General features: G+C 42.4%; 1 protein-coding gene across 1 annotated transcript in view; it reads right to left on the bottom strand.

Moving 5' to 3' along the window:
• The window catches only part of LOC135565503 (piggyBac transposable element-derived protein 4-like), a 29,150-nt gene that overhangs the window by 2,552 nt on the left and 8,769 nt on the right, over positions 1-17,829 (bottom strand). The gene's annotated exons all lie outside the window — the stretch shown is intronic.

Genomic DNA, 17,829 nt, shown 5'->3' with positions numbered 1-17,829 from the left:
TGAGGACTTCCGGAAGTTAATGGTGGGATGTGAACGACGGTAGATGACACACCCCTTCAACATGCATACTACAAACAGACCAAACTCATCTCGTCTTCTCTTATTATCTTCGGTTTCTGTGAGGAAAAAATGCATGGCTGCACGCTGAAACTAATCGTCGGATTACTTTCGATTTCTATGAAGTGTTTTACCTAGTTATTTCGATCAATGGTGAGCTCACCCGTGATGTGATTAATTATATATAGTAATTGCTATTAGCTCATTCATATTGTAGTTTACGTCAGCCGAGAGTTAGAAAATATGACTGCTTGTGTTGGGTCAATCTTTCGTCAGCGCTAGGACAAATGTAGCCTACATTTTTCCGGTTAGGATGATTGTTTTATGCTATATTTACTTCTGTGAATATCTGAACAATGCATCCAAAAATAAACTGCTGACATTCTGGACATAACTTTGTAAGGACTGTGTTTGTGTAAATAGTTTCTGAAAAAAGTGTGGCCAGCTCAAACGCTGATTGTTGCGTCATTCGAAACTGCTGGTCTAAACGAACATTCTAAACGAGTGTTCTAAACACACGGGTGTGATCGTACGCTTCAGGGACCACTGTAGAACGATCACACCCGTGTGATGGTACGTGTGAAAGGGTTAAATGACTATTGTAGCTGGAAACAGCAGATTTTTTTATAGAATATGTAGATCATAGGTGTACAGAGGCCCATTATCAGCAACCATCAGTCCTGTGTTCCAATGGCAAGTTGTGTTAGCTAATCCAGGTTTATAATTTTAAAAGGATAATTGATCATTAGAAAACCCTTTCGCAATTATGTTAGCACAGCTGAAAACTGTTGTTCTGGTTAGAGAAGCAATAAAACTGTCCTTCTTCAGACTAGTTGACTATCTGGAGCATCAGCATTTGTGGGTTCGATTACAGGCTCAAAATGGCCAGAAACAAAGACCTTTCTTCTGAAACTCGTCAGTCTATTCTTGTTCTCAGAAATGAAGGCTATTCCATGCGAGAAATTGCCAAGAAACTGAAGATCTCGTACAATGCTGTGTACTGCTCCCTTCACAGAACAGGGCAAACGGTCTCTAACCAAAATAGAAAAAGGAGTGGGAGGCCCCGGTGCACAACTGACGATTGGTAGATTGTGCACACTGCCATGTTTGTTTTTTCAGGTCAACCAAAGATAAGGAGAGGAGACAATGAGTTTGGTCTGTTTTGAAATATGCAGGGTGTGTCAACCATCATTCACTTCCCTGCATTCCCTTCCAGAAGTGTATTCAAAATATGAGTGAGCCATCCCTTCGCCTAATTTTGTTTCAACATCTAAAACAGATGTTTTAGGTGACATCCAGAATGCACTGTATAATGTCACAAACATGGCACCACACAGAGATTGCAAATAGCTTAGCATTAGCTCATCATAATCAGTACAGTACAGTACATCATGTGTGTCCATTACAATCTATGCAAGAATCGGAACGCATGATTTGTCACCATTTTCTTGAAAACATGTGAATAAAACAGTAAATGCATTACGCTCCATTCGTACATACGGTATGTTACAGTAGAAACGACAACATGACATACAGAAAATAAGGCACTTACTTTGATAGGAGTGCACACACGTTCAAAGTTATTGTATCTAACGAAAACAACAATGAAGGGGAAAAAGTGTGTGTAATGATTGCATACTTGGTCTGGGAAACACTGGAGAAGTGCTTGGGCTTTAGTCTAAGAGAGAAGTTAGTCCGGCTCAGTAAAGCGTCAAAAATATAAATGCAACATGCAAGAATTTCAATGACTTTACTGAGTTACAGTTCACAGAAGGAAATCAGTCACTTGAAATGAATGAATTATGTCCTAATTTATGGATTTCACATGACTGGGCAGGGGTGCAGTCAGGGTGTGACACTAGTGAGCCAAGTCCCGCCAACCAGAATGAGTTTTTCCCACAAAAGGGCTTTATTACAGTGGAAATAGACCTCAGTTACATCAGCTCTCCGGGTGGCTGGTCTCAGATGATCCCGCAGGTGAAGAAGCCGGATGTGGAGGTCCTGGGCTGGCGTTGTTACACATGGTATGCAGTTGTTTGGCCAGTTGGACATACTGCCAAATTATTTAAAACAAAGTTGGAGGCGGCTTATGGTTGAGAAATTAATATTAAATTATCTGGCAACAGCTCTGGTGGAAATTCCTGCAGTCAGCGTGCACATTTTAGAGTGGCCTTTATTGTCCCCAGCACAAGGTGAACCTGTGTAATGATCATGCTGTTTAATCAGCTTCTTGATATGCCACACCTGTCAGGTGGATGGCTTGTCTTGACAAAGGGGAAATGCTCACCAACAGGGATGTAAACACATTTGTGCAAACCATTTTAGAGACGTTAGCTTTTTGTGTGCATGGACCATTTCTGGGATCTGGGAAACATGGGACCAACACTTTACATGTTGCGTTTATATTTTTGTATAAATTGTCCGCAACAGTGAAATGCTCTACTTCGATGTGAATTAATGAGGAGGTGGAACACACCTCAATTCAAACCGTCATTAGAAAGTAAAACAATAATAATTTGAAATTGACAAGTTGAAACATAACCTATAGATAATTAGAGGTCAGTGTATCTTGGTTTGAGGGCAGCGCGGGTTAACTGTCCTGTTGCACAGCAAACATATTTTGGAACAGTGAGTGAATTCTGACATTGTAATGAATACTCAGGGAGAAAAAGGTGTAGATTCATGCACAGAGCGCGGCAGGTGTTATTTTGCCGTCACAGAAGGCAAGAATCGTGGTCACAGGTAGGCAAACAGGCAGGTGAAACTAAACTAGGACTGAAGGCTATAACTGGTTCTCACAAACAAGCTAGGAAAAGGCTTAGTAGAGTCAAGACAAACAATAGGCACAAACACTAAGGCACAAACAGAATGAACTGAATCAAATAAAAGCTGATGAGACCAGATGAGTATCTAACACAGGTGAAATCAATTAACAAAAATGAAAGCCTGGGCTACGTTCAAGAACACAAAGAAACAGGGCTACGTTCAAGAACACAACGAAACAGAACACAAGGTTGACTAAGAAAACAAATACAGAACCTCACAGACATCACAAAAAATTCAGAAACTCACACTGGGGCGATCGTTAGAGATATTTGGAACTCGTGAAAAGGTTCAACATAAATAATTTAAATATGACGCACTACTACCATCGGGTATCATCAGTACTCATATTATTCTCGTGGCTTCTTAGAGCATTGTGAACTGCTGGGTAATCGTTTTTGTTGTTGTGAGCAAGGAGGAAGGAATATATTGACGTTCTCAATACCTTTTCAAACATCTGAAATGGAAGTCTATTTCTAGTGATCAGGCTGACCATAGCAACATACAGTATTAAGTGTTGAGATATTACAGTTGTGTGCTAACGCACAAACTTGCTAATACAGTGACTTGTCAAGCTAACATATATAATGCCGAGCACATGCCAATAATATTTTTTACATCAAACACTGTATGATGTATCTGTATGACACAATGGTTCTTCACCATTTTATCTTTTACGTTTTCTTTTTTTCAAAACTCATACCAATATTATTGGACCTTAAAAATAACAGTCGAGGAGAAATTCCAATCATGAAGGTGAAATATGCTGACGCTACCAAACATATCTTGCGTATTCCCATTTGATTGGGAATGTAGCGTTCCTGAGCACACCCAGGGCCATGCTGGTGCCTGTTTGGGCATTAAACAGAAGACATGAAATGCTTTGAGAGCCTCGTCCCTCCTGTAGCAGGACCCTAAGCGCAGTAACCTTATATCAAAGCCTTGCGTGTCGAACAGCGAGGGGAACCACATTAATTATTGAAGCGTGTTGGATAACAAGCTGTGAGCCACGGTGGATGCGTATTGTAAGGACGACTACCTCCCGTGTCCGTTTATCTACTTTTAACCTTTTGTCTTTGAGCTCTGTGAGCACATTAGCCATGAGAGGGAGAAGGAGAAAGATATCCCACACACAGTTAGAATGCTTTGAGGGCTATCTATCAGCTCGATAGACTAAATAATGTCTCCACCAAGTGGGAATTTGTTAGACGATGTATCTGTTTGAAATGTTGTTTGCTCGAAATGTTGCCATGGAAAGACACCTTGTATCGAAATATGAGACCAAAATGGTGAGTTTGATCTCACAATTGTAAAGTAGTATTTCGAACATCACAGCCATTCACAGATCACCATACTCACAGTCACCATGACTGGGTTGAATTTCTCAGTCTCAAAAAGACTTGCCCTTCCCTTTGTCGTCCATGACTAAGAGCCACAGTCAAAACAGTCGAGCACTGAGATATGAGCTCTATATATTCCAAAACTCAGGATCAAATACCTTAGTCCAACCACACGGTCAATCTTATGTTTTGACTACAGGAACAGAGAAATGAAATGCAGTATAAAACATAAATCATACTATTAGCTTTTAGGATACATATATGCGTGGATTTACTAGCCGATGTGTTTTAATTTCCGGAAAACAATGTAATTGTACAAATGTCCTGCCACAAAGCTAATTATTTTAGTTATGTCAACTGACAGGCTGGCAAAATGCAGGCTATTTTGGAATAAATTATATTTCAGACCAAAGGCAGTCTGTGGTGTAGCTCATCTTTGACTGTCTTTCTGTAAACCCACACAGCCCTTCAACTGGCCCTGACCTATTGTGTAGGTTGAAGTGTCACAACCTCCAGCACTTTAACACACACACACATGACACAACAACACTCACTCTACTCAGGGAGACTTGTTAACCTGAACGGACTCCCCCTTCCACTGACCAGCAGTGACCAGCCTTTCATAGACATGCGTTGTGTTTACTCAGGGCCATGACCCTTGACCCCTAGAAGAGTGGGTTGTTGTAGAAAGGCACAGCATGGTCACACTTTAATTGGATTGTCTGTATTTTCCATCTGTAGATGCTCTAACTATCTGTTGATAAGCAACTGCTTGCTTTGGTTAGTAATTGGTTAGTAATTTTTATTTACAATGACGGCCTACCCCGGCCAAACCCTCCCCTAACCAGGATGATGCTGGGCCAATTGTACCTCGCCATATGGGACTCCCGATCGCGGCCGGTTGTGATACAGCCCAGGATCGAACCAGGGTCTGTAGTGAGGCCTCTAAACCGCTGCGCCACTCGGGAGGGGTTAAGGGTAAGGGTTAAGGTGAGAGTTAGGGCTAGGGTTAAGTTTAGGGTTAGGATAAGGGTTAAGGTTAGGATAAGGGTTAAGGTTAGGGTTACAGTTAGGTTTAGGGTTAGTAGATAGTTAGCCGAAAGGTTACTAATAGTATGTACTGTAGATAGTCTGTAATTAGTCTGTAGACCATCTACATATGGAGTATCCAAATAAAGTGTTACCCAGAGCACTCCCACACCTGTCAATGTTAATTTAGTACCCTCTTGAAGGCCATTTAATGGTAGTGTGTCTGTGTGTGTAAGAGAAAGAGACATTTGTGGTCTTGGTGTATCGATTGCATCACTAACATTACTTCCATGAGTGTTTCTTTGGGAGAGGAAATGGCACTCTGTGTCTGGCAACCTCTTCCTGCATTTATCCGTTTTTTTATATTTATGAACATTTCCCATAACAAAAACACTTTCAAATGTATCTGAATAATGTCAATGCCAATCGATTCACTTGGATTCCCTTCCTGCTTTAGTAGATGTGTGGATTTGTCTCATTTAGAATCAAATTTTGCCTCTGACAAAGTAATGTTTGTATGTTGTTTGAGCGACCACAGCAGGCCGACAACCCGTCCTCACACTTAATTTCTAACAAGCCTCAACTTTATAACTCTCTTTCTTTCCATAGCATGAGACACTTTGCATATTTCCTCTGCTGTTTTATTTTTAATAACACATTAAGAGGGACTTCATTAATTACAGCAGATAAACTGGTTGTGAGAGCAGCATTTGATCTGATTTCTGGTGAAAAAAAACATTCCCACACAAATAAATCCCATTGTTGTTTCGCCAAAACAAAAAAGAAAGAAAAAGCAACAACAACATTGAGTAAAAGTGTCCCTGCTCAGTATGCAATGGGGCTGCTATCCTTTCAAGTACAGTCGCAACAATTATCATCAAAGCCGAGTGGAGCAGGAACCTTTGTTTTCTCCCAATCCGCATGGCGTGAACCTGACCCTCTTTCTTCAAGCGGGTGGAGGATTACATGCTCCTTTAGTACAGTTTGATAGCTAGAGCACTTTTTTCCCATTTATTATTAATTTTTCGTTTTAATTTATTATTCATTTGATCTAAAATTTCATTAATTTTCTAAAATGTTCCAATTGGCGTGTGGGTTTCTTTGTCCCCTTGCTTTTGTAGTTGGCTATTATTCTTTTATGTGGCAGTGTTGTAGAGGTTATCGTCTTCTGAGGGCAAACAGCACTCGCTGAACGGTTTTAAAAAGCTTTTAATGAGAAGGGTCAGCAGTGGACTGGCGACAAGGAGGAGAAGAGGAGAAGAGGGAGAGGTGGGCTTTCGCTTTGCAGTCTGTGCTGATCGTCCCATTCCTCCTCTTCCACTATTAGTATCGGCAACGATCTCCCTCTCTCTCTCTCTCTCTCTCTCTCTCTCTCTCTCTCTCTCTCTCTCTCTCTCTCTCTCTAATCATTACTGTGAACTCCACCCTAAAGTCCACCTTAAAGTCCTGTAGGCTTAGCATTGGATGTAGCATTGAACTCAGCCGGAATTTCAAGGTGTCAGGTATCTATCAAAAATATTTGGGAAATGGCATTTCTAGGAAGAATAGCATCACTGAAATTAAAATTCCCTCTGATATTCTTCGACGCGGTGAAAAGCTATTCTTGTCTTTTTCTCCAGACGTTTATCATCCCGTACATTTTTTGTGATTTACTCAAATCATGAGATATCCCTCTTTACCTTTTCCAATCTAACAGGCTCTTTCTTTCTTTTAATCTGACATTGTAGCTCTTTCTCTGACTTTAGCCTTGACTCTAATCTTGTTCTACAGGCCAGTCTAATCCATTCCATTTTTAGCATTTTTACAGCCAAGGCAAGCTTCTTCTAATACAGACCACACTTAAGGCCACTTGGATAAGATAAACTCTCACAACTTGGAGATCTACTCAGAGTTGCCTAGAGTGAATATAGGCCAGTGATACGGTGATTCATTCTATTTTGAAAGGGTGGATCAAGGAAACATTCCCACAAGTTTTGCTTTTAGTAAGAAACCTGAAGAAGAGTCAGACTCGAGTGGAGCCCATCCTTCTCTGCCTATGGTAGGGCAGGGCTGAAGTATGGTCCTCTCTTCTCTGCCTATGGTAGAGCAGGGCTGAAGTATGGTCCTCCCTTCTCTGCCTATGGTAGGGCAGGGCTTAACTTCTTATAGGCAGCTGGGACGGTAGGGTCCCACCTGGCCAACATCCGGTGTAATTGCAGTCCGCGGAATTCAAACTACAGAATTATAAATATTTAACTTTCATAAAATTACAAGTGTAATACATCAAAATAAAGCTTAATTTCTTGTTAATCCAGCCACTGTGTCAGATTTCAAAAAGGCTTTATGGCGAAAGCACATAATGCGATTATCTGAGGACAGCGCCCCGCATACAAAAGCATGAAAAACATATTTCAACAAGGCAGGTGCGCCATGAAAGTCAGAAATAACAATATCATAAATGCCTTACCTTTGATGATCTTCTTCTGCAGGCACTCCAAAAGGTCCCAGATACATCACAAATGGTCCTTTTGTTCGATAATGTCCTAATTATATCCATAAAAATTAAGTTTAGCTGGCGCGCTTCAGTCATTAAACCACCCAGTTTCCCTCCATCAAAATGCATACAAAATGAATCCCAAACGTTACTAATAAACTTTTCCAAACAAGTCAAACAACGTTTATAATCAAACCTTAGGTACCCTAATACGTAAATAAACAATCAAATTTAAGACGGATAATCGTTATTGTCTTTACCGGAGAAATATACCAAAGAACTCGCTCTCTTCCAAGCACTTGGAAACACTACAGCCAAAATGGGAGCCACGTAGAAAAACTATAATTTCTGTCTTATTTTTCAAAAAACCAGCATGAAACTCTTTCTAAGGACTTTTGACATCTAGTTGTAGTCCTAGGAACTGCAATCTGGGATGATTTCGCCTTATAATAAAAGTGACCACCATTGAAAATTGTGGTTGGCTGAAAGAAAATATTTTTGGGATGGTTTATCCTCAGGGTTTTGCCTGCCATATCAGTTATGTTATACTCACAGTCATAATTTTAACAGTTTTAGAAACTTTAGAGTGTGTTCTATAAAAAAATCAACCAATTATATGTACATCCTAGCTTCTGGGCCTGAGTAACAGGGGCACGCTTTTCATCTGGACGTGAAAATACTGCCCCCTACCCAAGAGAGGTTAAGTATGGTCCACCCTTCTCTACCTATGGTAGAGCAGGGCTTAAGTATGGTCCTCCCTTCTCTGCCTATGGTAGGGAAGGGATTAAGTATGGTCCAACCTTCTCTGCCTATGGTAGAGCAAGGGCTTAATTTTGTCCACCCTTCTAAAGCTAGGGTAGGAGAATACTTGGTCAATTTTCTAACAGGAAGCAACAATAGCGTTCTTCTCAGCTTCTCAGCTCTCACCAAGAGGTCCGTTCTCTTTATCTACCTCTGAAGGGGATTACTGCTTCCTCTGCTTTTATTGTACATAATAAACTCTCTTGTCTTTTACTCCAAAGGTTGTGTGTGTGTGTGTGTGTGTGTGTGTGTGTGTGTGTGTGTGTGTGTGTGTGTGTGTGTGTGTGTGTGTGTGTTGTGCGTTTATGTTTGCGTACATGTGCATCATGTGTGGGTACATGGACGTTCATGTCTCTTTCATCTCCATTATCTCCTTCCCCGCATGCTGAAATGTCAGTACATCTCTCTTGCAAATGTGTGTGTGTGTGTGTGTGTGTGTGTGTGTGTGTGTGTGTGTGTGTGTGTGTGTGTGTGTGTGTGTGTGTGTGTGTGTGTGTGTGTGTGTGTGTGTGTGTGTGTGTGTGTGTGTGTGCGTGTGTGTGTGCGTTTGTGTGTGTGTGCGAGTTTGTGACCCGTTTGTATGGGGCTAGCCTTGGTCGGCTCCCAACGGTGCATCGCCTGAGCTCGAAGGCCTAGCGCTTAGCCCGCGCATCGATAAGCAGCCCTTCAAAGCACAGGGTGGAAAAACGGCTCTGCCCTGTCAAAGCCGGACAAATTCCCTTCTACCTCTCTGAGCCTCACTGCACCACAGTACAAAGAAAAAGCAGGATGAAAAAGCTAAATAAACGATTGGCTGGTCTTTTGGGCAAAGCCCAGGTGGACACAGCAGCAGATGGATGGAAGGGGTGCTATTACCCCTGAAAAGCACTCACACCCTGCTCCCTCTGTCGCCCGATCCAAAACCACCCTTATACCCTGTCCTGTACACCCTGGTGGAGATCTGAGAGGATTTGATGGATGTTAGCATAGTGAAAAAGAGGGCGTGATAGAGGTGTTAAAATTATGTTATTACCTATTGAATCTTCTCAGTTCTCCACAAATGCACAGGTGATAGGGGCTAGGGGTTGATTTGGGTTCAAGAATGTGGGTTCCCTATTACAATACAAGACAGTCCAGAAAGGGTGGGGGTAACTCCAGTATATTCAGGACAGCTGGGCTTGCATGTGTGTATATACTGTATATTACAAGAAGAGAACGCAACCCAGCGCAGTCAACCTACTGCACTGTAGCACCACACAGGGCCAGGCTCACTCCCTACGGTACCAAGATGTAAGCATGTATCCAGGGGGCCTTCAGGAGACAATTTCAAATAAAATTGTATTTACTCTAAAACACACTAAAATGACCAACAAACCTCTCCTTTGATACAAAGAAACGTGTTAGATGAAAGCAGAGAAAACATGGCCTCAGCAAGTCCTTTTATCACTGGCATTAATTTGTTCTCTAGAACAACAAATGATTATTTGCCGCTCTAGTGAGAATTTTGTGTTCTTTTATCTGCCTCTCAGATATTAATTATATATTTATATATAGAATATGCAACAACAGAAAAAAAGATTCAGAATGTTGGGGAGGCAAACGGATTAAATATTAAACTATGTCGAAAATCACTCTGTTACCTAAAGGGATGCTACAGTGAAAAAATATATATATATATATATATATATTTCCTTCCTTCTTTTTTTATTTTCTTTCTGTGGAGAGATTCTCTTTAAAGCTGTGTGCTTTGCAGGCATGCTTCCCCGACACACGGACGCTGGTGGAGTGTGTGTGTGTGTGTGTGTGTGCGTGTGTGTGTTTCTCAGTGTATTTGTGTTGTGGGCTGTTTGTTATGGCGTGGGCTGTTTGCTGGGTCACTCCAGATAAACTAATGTGTCACAGCGGCAAAGCAGCGCTGCTGACCAGAGCGCCTGCAATATGCAACGAGTTTGAATCATTTCTCTTCCCCCCCGGCTCTCCCACTGAGAACCATGCAAAAAGTACACAGGGAAATAGGAGAGAAAAACAGAGAACAGGGGGGGTTGGACACTCTGTACCATTGACTGGTACTGCAGAGGTCCTAGGGGAGAACATTAGGGAAGCTTTGAAGGGAGGAAGAAGGCCTGAGCACCAGAACAACCACTTACTGTACATTGCTCCGGTCACAGGGTCACCAGCCATTCTGACCCTCTAGTGTGTTTGTGTGTGTGTGTGTGTGTGTGTGTGTGTGTGTGTGTGTGTGTGTGTGTGTGTGTGTGTGTGTGTGTGTGTGTGTGTGTGTGTGTGTGTGTGTGTGTGTGTGTGTGTGTGTGTGTGTGTGTGCGTGTGTTTGCGTGTGTGGTAGGCTACACTGCTGTAAGGACAACACAGAGCAACAGACCTTTGGAGGCACAGGATGTACCTGTGAAACATCCAGGGAATTCAGCTACAATCTCTAACCATCACAAACGACTTGGTGAATGGATGACAAGCCAACTGCATTCATTTCACTTCATTTACACATTTACAGCATTTTTGTAATACTTTCTGTTGTTAGCCAATAGATCATAGCCTCTCCACTGTGTCTCACTAGGTTCTATGTGGTATATGTCAGGACAAGGGCTGCTATTACAATCTGTGCTGGTTCTGCAAACTGAGATTATAGGTAGGGTGAAAACATTTAAAATAACCAAACTTGGGACAATAGGATGATTTTGCGGGACATTCGCAGGACAGCGTAGCATACATGCATTTTAAAAAATGTCAGCGTAGCCTAATCTTTTGCCTCATGCTGTAACTTGGTGATGCAGAAACGAGAGACCACGTGTGGCTGTTGATGACAATCTGGGAATATTTGGCCAGGGAAACATTTCTGGTTGGTCTCAGGGAATGTGAACTAATGAGCATGGAGAGCTTCACATGTTTAACGAAATCACCTTCTATCTTTCAGTCTAATATGGATATTTACTTACTTTTGTAGCTCTTCATCAGAAGCACGGTTATAGTAAGTAGTTAGGCCTAACCGTCCTCTCCAAGTTTGGCTGGAATTTAGGCCTGAAAGGATTTGAGAAATATGATTGGTTGACAATGGGCCTCTATGACATTGGCCTACCTCTCGTCTTGCAGCGCAGAATATCTTGTCTCAACAATGATTGGAGAAGTGTTTAACATCACTTACACTACCACATTCTTATGATATTTATTTTCACAAGCGCAACATGACTGCAAGAGACAGGTTGTAATGTCTGACTGGAATACGAGACAAATCTACCTTTTTTTCTAAATTGGTGGTGTTTGAATTTGTTGATAAAATACGGGACATGATAGTTTGGATGTGAGATGCGGGACAAAGGGCCAAAATGCTGGACTGTGGTCACCCTAATTGTATGGCAAAATAACAGAGAACAAGAAAAATGACGTATTAAAATGCATCAGTTTAAATGCGAAAAACAACTCAAAGGGAAAATAAGTGGTGATACTACTAATGCCTCCACCATAACTCCCCATGCCTCCCCATTCCTCCCCATGCCTCCCCATTCCTCCCCATGCCTCACCATTTCCCCCATGCCTCCCCATTCATCCCCATGCCTCCCCATGCCTCCCTATTCCTCCCCATGCCTCACCATTCCCCCCCATGCCTCCCCATTCCTCCCCATGCCTCCCCATTCCTCCCCATGCCTCACCATTCCCCCCATGCCTCACCATTCCCACCCTATGCCTCCCCATTCCTCCCCATGCCTCACCATTCCCCCATGCCTCCCCATTCCTCCCCATGCCTCACCATTCCCACCCCATGCCTCTGCATTCCTCCCCATGCCTCCCCATTCCGACCCATGCCTCACCATTCCCCCTGCCTCCCCATTCCGACCCATGCCTCAACAATCCCCCCATGCATTCCCATATCTCCCCATGCCTCACCATTCCCATCCCATGCCTCCCCACCCCTCCCCATGCCTCACCATCCCCCCATGCCTCCCCATTCCTCCCCATGCCTCACCATTCCCACCCCATGCCTCCCCATTCCTCCCCATGCCTCACCATTCCCCCCCATGTATTCCCATATCTCCCCATGCCTCCCCATTCCTCCCCATGCCTCACCATTCCCCCCCATGCCTCCCCATTCCTCCCCATGCCTCACCATTCCCCCCATGCCGCCCCATTCCTCCCCATACCTCATGCCCATTCCCCCCATGCCTCCCCATTCCTCCCCATGCCTCACCATTCCCCCCATGCCTCCCCATTCCTCCCCAATCACCCCCCATGCCTCCCCATTCCTCCCCATGCCTCACCATTCCCCCCATGCCTCCCCATTCCTCCCCATGCCTCACCATTCCCCCATGCCTCCCCATTCCTCCCCATGCCTCACCATTCCTTCCCATGCCTCCCCATTCCTACCCATGCCTCAGTCCACCCATGACTCATTTCTGTCTGGTACATTTGTTTTTCATGTGTATCTTCCTTCCCTGCATTGTTCCTTCTTAAAGCATCATTTGGTTTCTCGTCTTTGGGTCCCTGAGCGCATTGTTTGGGCTGCTGTACTAAAGAGACTGTGTTTGTTAGCATAACTAGCACACGTGTCAAATATCAACACGGCGGTAAGGCCCCATTGATAACACTGCCACCGTTTGTTGCCTTGTTGTTTTACTTTGCCTGTCTGTTTGTAGAAACAGTCTGCCAGGTTACTGCGACCTGGTGTGTTCCACATAACGTTCACATAAAGTACAGCCGACTACAGCACTGACGACAAGGTAAAGAAGTGTTGATCGAGGACTCTGGGTGACTCTAACTGCCTGTCTGTGCTTGGAGCACTGAGGGCCTGGAGCTTGATTACAGCTCACGCAAATGCACACACACACACGCGCACATACTTACACACACACACATGCACGCACACAAAGCCATAAGCTTCCTGTGCTGGATCCGGTGCCTGCAAAGTGGTTGCATCAGCACAGCTTTCCATGTCCATACAATATGTGTATGTGCCTGCATGTGTTTGATGTAGATGTACACTGTATGTGTGTGTGTCTGTGTGGTGTGTATGTTCTTGTGTCTGTATTTGGGTTGCCCCTGTCTGTGGCAGCACAGGAAGGAAGGACCCCCATGGTGCTGTTTGTGTGTTGTTGACCAGGTGACCGCCGTGACAGAGGACTTATCAGAGCTGATCCACATACCACCCAGGGAGAGAGGGAGCGGTAGCCGGAGAGGGAAGGGTAAGAGAGGAGGGGCTGGGTTGAGGAAGAAAGAGAGAAAATGGGGAAAGCAGAGGGAGAAGGAATGACTGAAAAGGAGAGAAAAAAAGAAAGATTGAGAGGTGAAATTAGAAGGTGGAGGATGAAAGGAAGGAAGGGTGAAAGGGAGTGTGTAGAGAAGAAAAGAGAGAAGGAGAGAGAGTGTAAGAGACTGTGGTGGGTGGGTGCTGTGTGTGTTGGTCGGCTGACAGGTCTGATTGCAGTACTCTACACCAGTATTGACTTTAGCAGCCCAGACAGCTGGCTGCAGTGGTCTGACCACCCTGCACTGAACAGGTCTCAAACACACTTCAACACTGACGGACACTCTCTTGAGTCAAGTGGGCAACGTGTGTGTTTATTTGTGTGGTAGAGGTGCGTGTGCGTGCGTGTGTGCGTGTGTGTGCATTAAATCCATGACTTATGAGGAAACTTATGAACCTGCATGACCTTGAAATAAAGTATTCAAACATGCAAATTGGTGTGTCCGTGTGTGTGTGAGTGTGTCTCTGTGCCATTGTGTCTTATCAAGGTGTGTGTAATAGAATGAACTAGAACAATGGCGAGCAAGCGTCAGGCGTATGTATGAAAGATGTTTCCTGTCATTGGGGATAAACAACCTCACACCTCACTGCCCTCTGAGAGAAACAAGTTGGGCTCGGTATGATTATGCAAATACAGGCAGAGTTTGTTTGGAGATGTTCGTGACTTTTGTTTTGAGCAATTACAGGCGCAAACAATTCCTTCTCCAACTCTCCTCTGTCTCTATGAATATGGTTAGCAGAGGTACTAATACCGATGTTGGATCTTAATTTGACCTGTTCTGTTGCAGGAGGAAAGAAATCCAATAGAAGAAAGATTTGGATGTCTGAATAAATGTTTAGAATCGCCGCCAGGGGGCAGCTGGAAGTGGTGTTTGTATACAATTGCAGTGCCTTACCTACATTTGACCTTAGACTGCAGGTCCACTGGGCGCCAGTTCAAGTAGCCTAGGTAGGTTATGTGCAGGCTACATGTGTGCAGGCGTGTCTCGTGTGAATTCTAATGTGGATTGTAGCAAATTGACATGTTTGTAGGGGTTAGATGTACAGTATTTTTTTAGTAAGGAAAATCTGTTGTTTTATTATACTGTATGTTCAAGGCAAGAAATACACATAATACATTGTTGGTGGCCTCACAAATGCCATATGCCAGAATCGTCACGGGTTCAAATCCGTCCCACTGCCCTTTGACATCAGCTTCCCCGTCTTTCCAACATATCTTCAATGAAAACCCCCCAGAATACGAAAGGAGTGGGACTGAACCACTCCTTAAGAAATACCTTTAAGAAAGAATAAATCGTTGGACAAATAACTAGATTGTGAGAGCGCGTCCAACAAAAAACATGATTAAAAAAAATACAATGCTAAACTGATTCATAAATCATGCACAGATCTAGCAAGCGACAATAAATGCTATTCTAACTGATTCCACCATCGAAATAGAAAGCAAACTAAAAAATTGAAAATAAACTCTAAATGCGGAGATTCAGGTCAGAGATTTTGAGGTAGAAATGTAAAACCTCAAAGGAATTAAAGCATTGAATACATTTAAAGCATTGGATACATTTAAAGCATTGAATACATTTAAAGCATTGAATACATTTAAAGCATTGAATACATTTATAGCATTGAATACATTTAAAGCATTGGATACATTTAAAGCATTGAATACATTTAAAGCATTGAATACATTTATAGCATTGAATACATTTAAAGCATTGAATACATTTAAAGCATTGAATACATTTAAAGCATTGAATACATTTATAGCATTGAATACATTTAAAGCATTGATTACATTTAAAGCATTGATTACATTTAAAGCATTGAATACATTTAAAGCATTGAATACATTTAAAGCATTGATTACATTTAAAGCATTGAATACATTTAAAGCATTGATTACATTTAAAGCATTGAATACATTTAAAGCATTGAATACATTTAAAGCATTGAATACATTTATAGCATTGAATACATTGCAAGTTTGCCCTTTCACTTTTGATTCATGAACTGAATAAGTGGAGGTGTTAATCTTTTTTAATTTTTTAAATGACAACCTATGGCCTACATTGGGTCCACAAGTTAACTGCATTTATTTCAATGTTTTCAAGAAGTAAAACGAATAGTCTGATAATTTACACATCAAAGGAAAGTGTCTCAAGCTCAAATGCATAAACATCTTGACAGTTTTGCGGAAATAAATATGAAAGCCACACAATACAGGTTTTCAATTCACAACAAGGATGACTTCAAATACCGGCATCAAACCGAAAGTACAGTAGGCCAATGCTACAGTAGTAGGCGCATAAAAGCTTAGCAATGGAAATGTCACCGAATGTAAAGGCCATCCACACCAAGACCATAACTATACTGAAAAATGCAAAATGGCCTAACTAGAAAACGTGGGTGAGGATCCACACTGGAGGAAAGTGTATCGTTCTACAGTCAACCAACATCTGAAAATCAACTCATGGCCCAAATCAGCTCATCAACTCAGCCAGGGAAGAAAAAACAGGAGCCAATTATTGCTTTTCACACCTTCCTCAATTGCAACCATTATTGGTCATCTGATTACCACTCCCTAGAAGATGATGTTGGTGTTACCTGTGTCCTGCTTGCAACCAAAGGCGTTCAAGATGTGTTCACCCTCTGGTTTAATATTATCATCAGAACAACTTAGTCCTTTTTGATCAGACTAAGGGCAATGTATCTATTTTACAAGCAATCCGTACAATCGAAATAAAGTATGTCCTTGTTCACCACAGTAAAGCTACTGTGGCAATTTAAACTAGACTTTGTATGAATGGAAACTAATGTTGGTGTAGCTTACTGTTAAGGTTTTATTTCATATAAAAGTGGTCATGGTCATTTGTTTCTCAAGATCGGGGGTGAAATATCAACGGACTATCCATATTTGAAATGTGTGATTAAATCAAATCAATCGGAGGGGATTTAGTTATTCATAACAGTAGGGGCAGAATCGAACACCCACGCGGATAAGGTAGGCCTATACGTGCGTGCTGAAGAGCACTCCAGGCCACGGTTGAACTCAATTTTGACAGTTGATTCGTAACCACTGGTTCGCTGGAAACCTTCACATGTCCTCGTTTTCTATAATACCGTATCAAGCCTATTTAGGTCAAAACAAATCATGGGCTGCGTTTTTTACATTTTTTTTTTTTTTTTGCTTTTAAGATCAGAGTCATTCTCTGGCATGCGCCATTGCACTCCATTCCGTAGGCTACCTCACTATTCTCAATGACATCTTGTCTTTACATTTGTCAATATAGGCCTATGTGTGCAATACAGTAGGCTATAGTTTCAGTGCAGCCTACTGTACGACTGCATTTGATTTTTAACTTTTTTATTTGACCTTTATTTAACTAGGCAAGTCAGTTAAGAACACATTTTTATTTTCAATGATGGCCTAGGAACAGTGGGTTAACTGCCTTGTCCAGGGGCAGAATGACAGATTTGTACCTTGTCAGCTCGGGGTTGCAACCTTCCGGGTTACTAGTCCAACGCTCTAACCACTAGGCTACCCTGCCGCCCCAATTACGGATACACTTGACACTTGTATGACGTAGTGGAGACCAATATCTATCTTGTGTTATTAATCTGAATAAAATAATGGTTGTTGATGTGTACGGATGCATTTCAGATACATTTTTTGTACATTTTAATGTTGCAGTAAAAATACCTATAGGCTTATAGTAGCAGTAGGACATTTATTCGTATTCTGTCTGGTGCTTTAGCGTTTGAGCGAGTGAGAGAGGGAGGATGATTTTGATAGCTGGCACTGGTCCGAATGACTCTGCTGCCCCCGCATGGAGAGAAAGAGAACTGCGGGTTTTCAGTAAACATATCGAAATCACGAGGCTAATTTGAATTTCCTAACGCGCAGGACGTTTTTCCGCGACAAAAGAGTGATCATATGAAAAGCTGACATCTGTATAGCTCCCACAACTCCCCAGATGCACCAGAATAAGGAATGGAAATGGGATGCGTTGGTGAATTAAGAGCGAGTAAAACAAAGACACTGTCAGCTTTTCAATGCACACGGTCAGCTTTTTCTC

This window comes from Oncorhynchus nerka, linkage group LG28 (assembly GCF_034236695.1).
Source record: "Oncorhynchus nerka isolate Pitt River linkage group LG28, Oner_Uvic_2.0, whole genome shotgun sequence".
Taxonomy (NCBI): Eukaryota; Metazoa; Chordata; class Actinopteri; order Salmoniformes; family Salmonidae; genus Oncorhynchus; species Oncorhynchus nerka.
The sequence above is the reverse complement of the archived record's forward strand: the minus strand, read 5'-3'. Positions and strand labels throughout refer to the sequence as shown.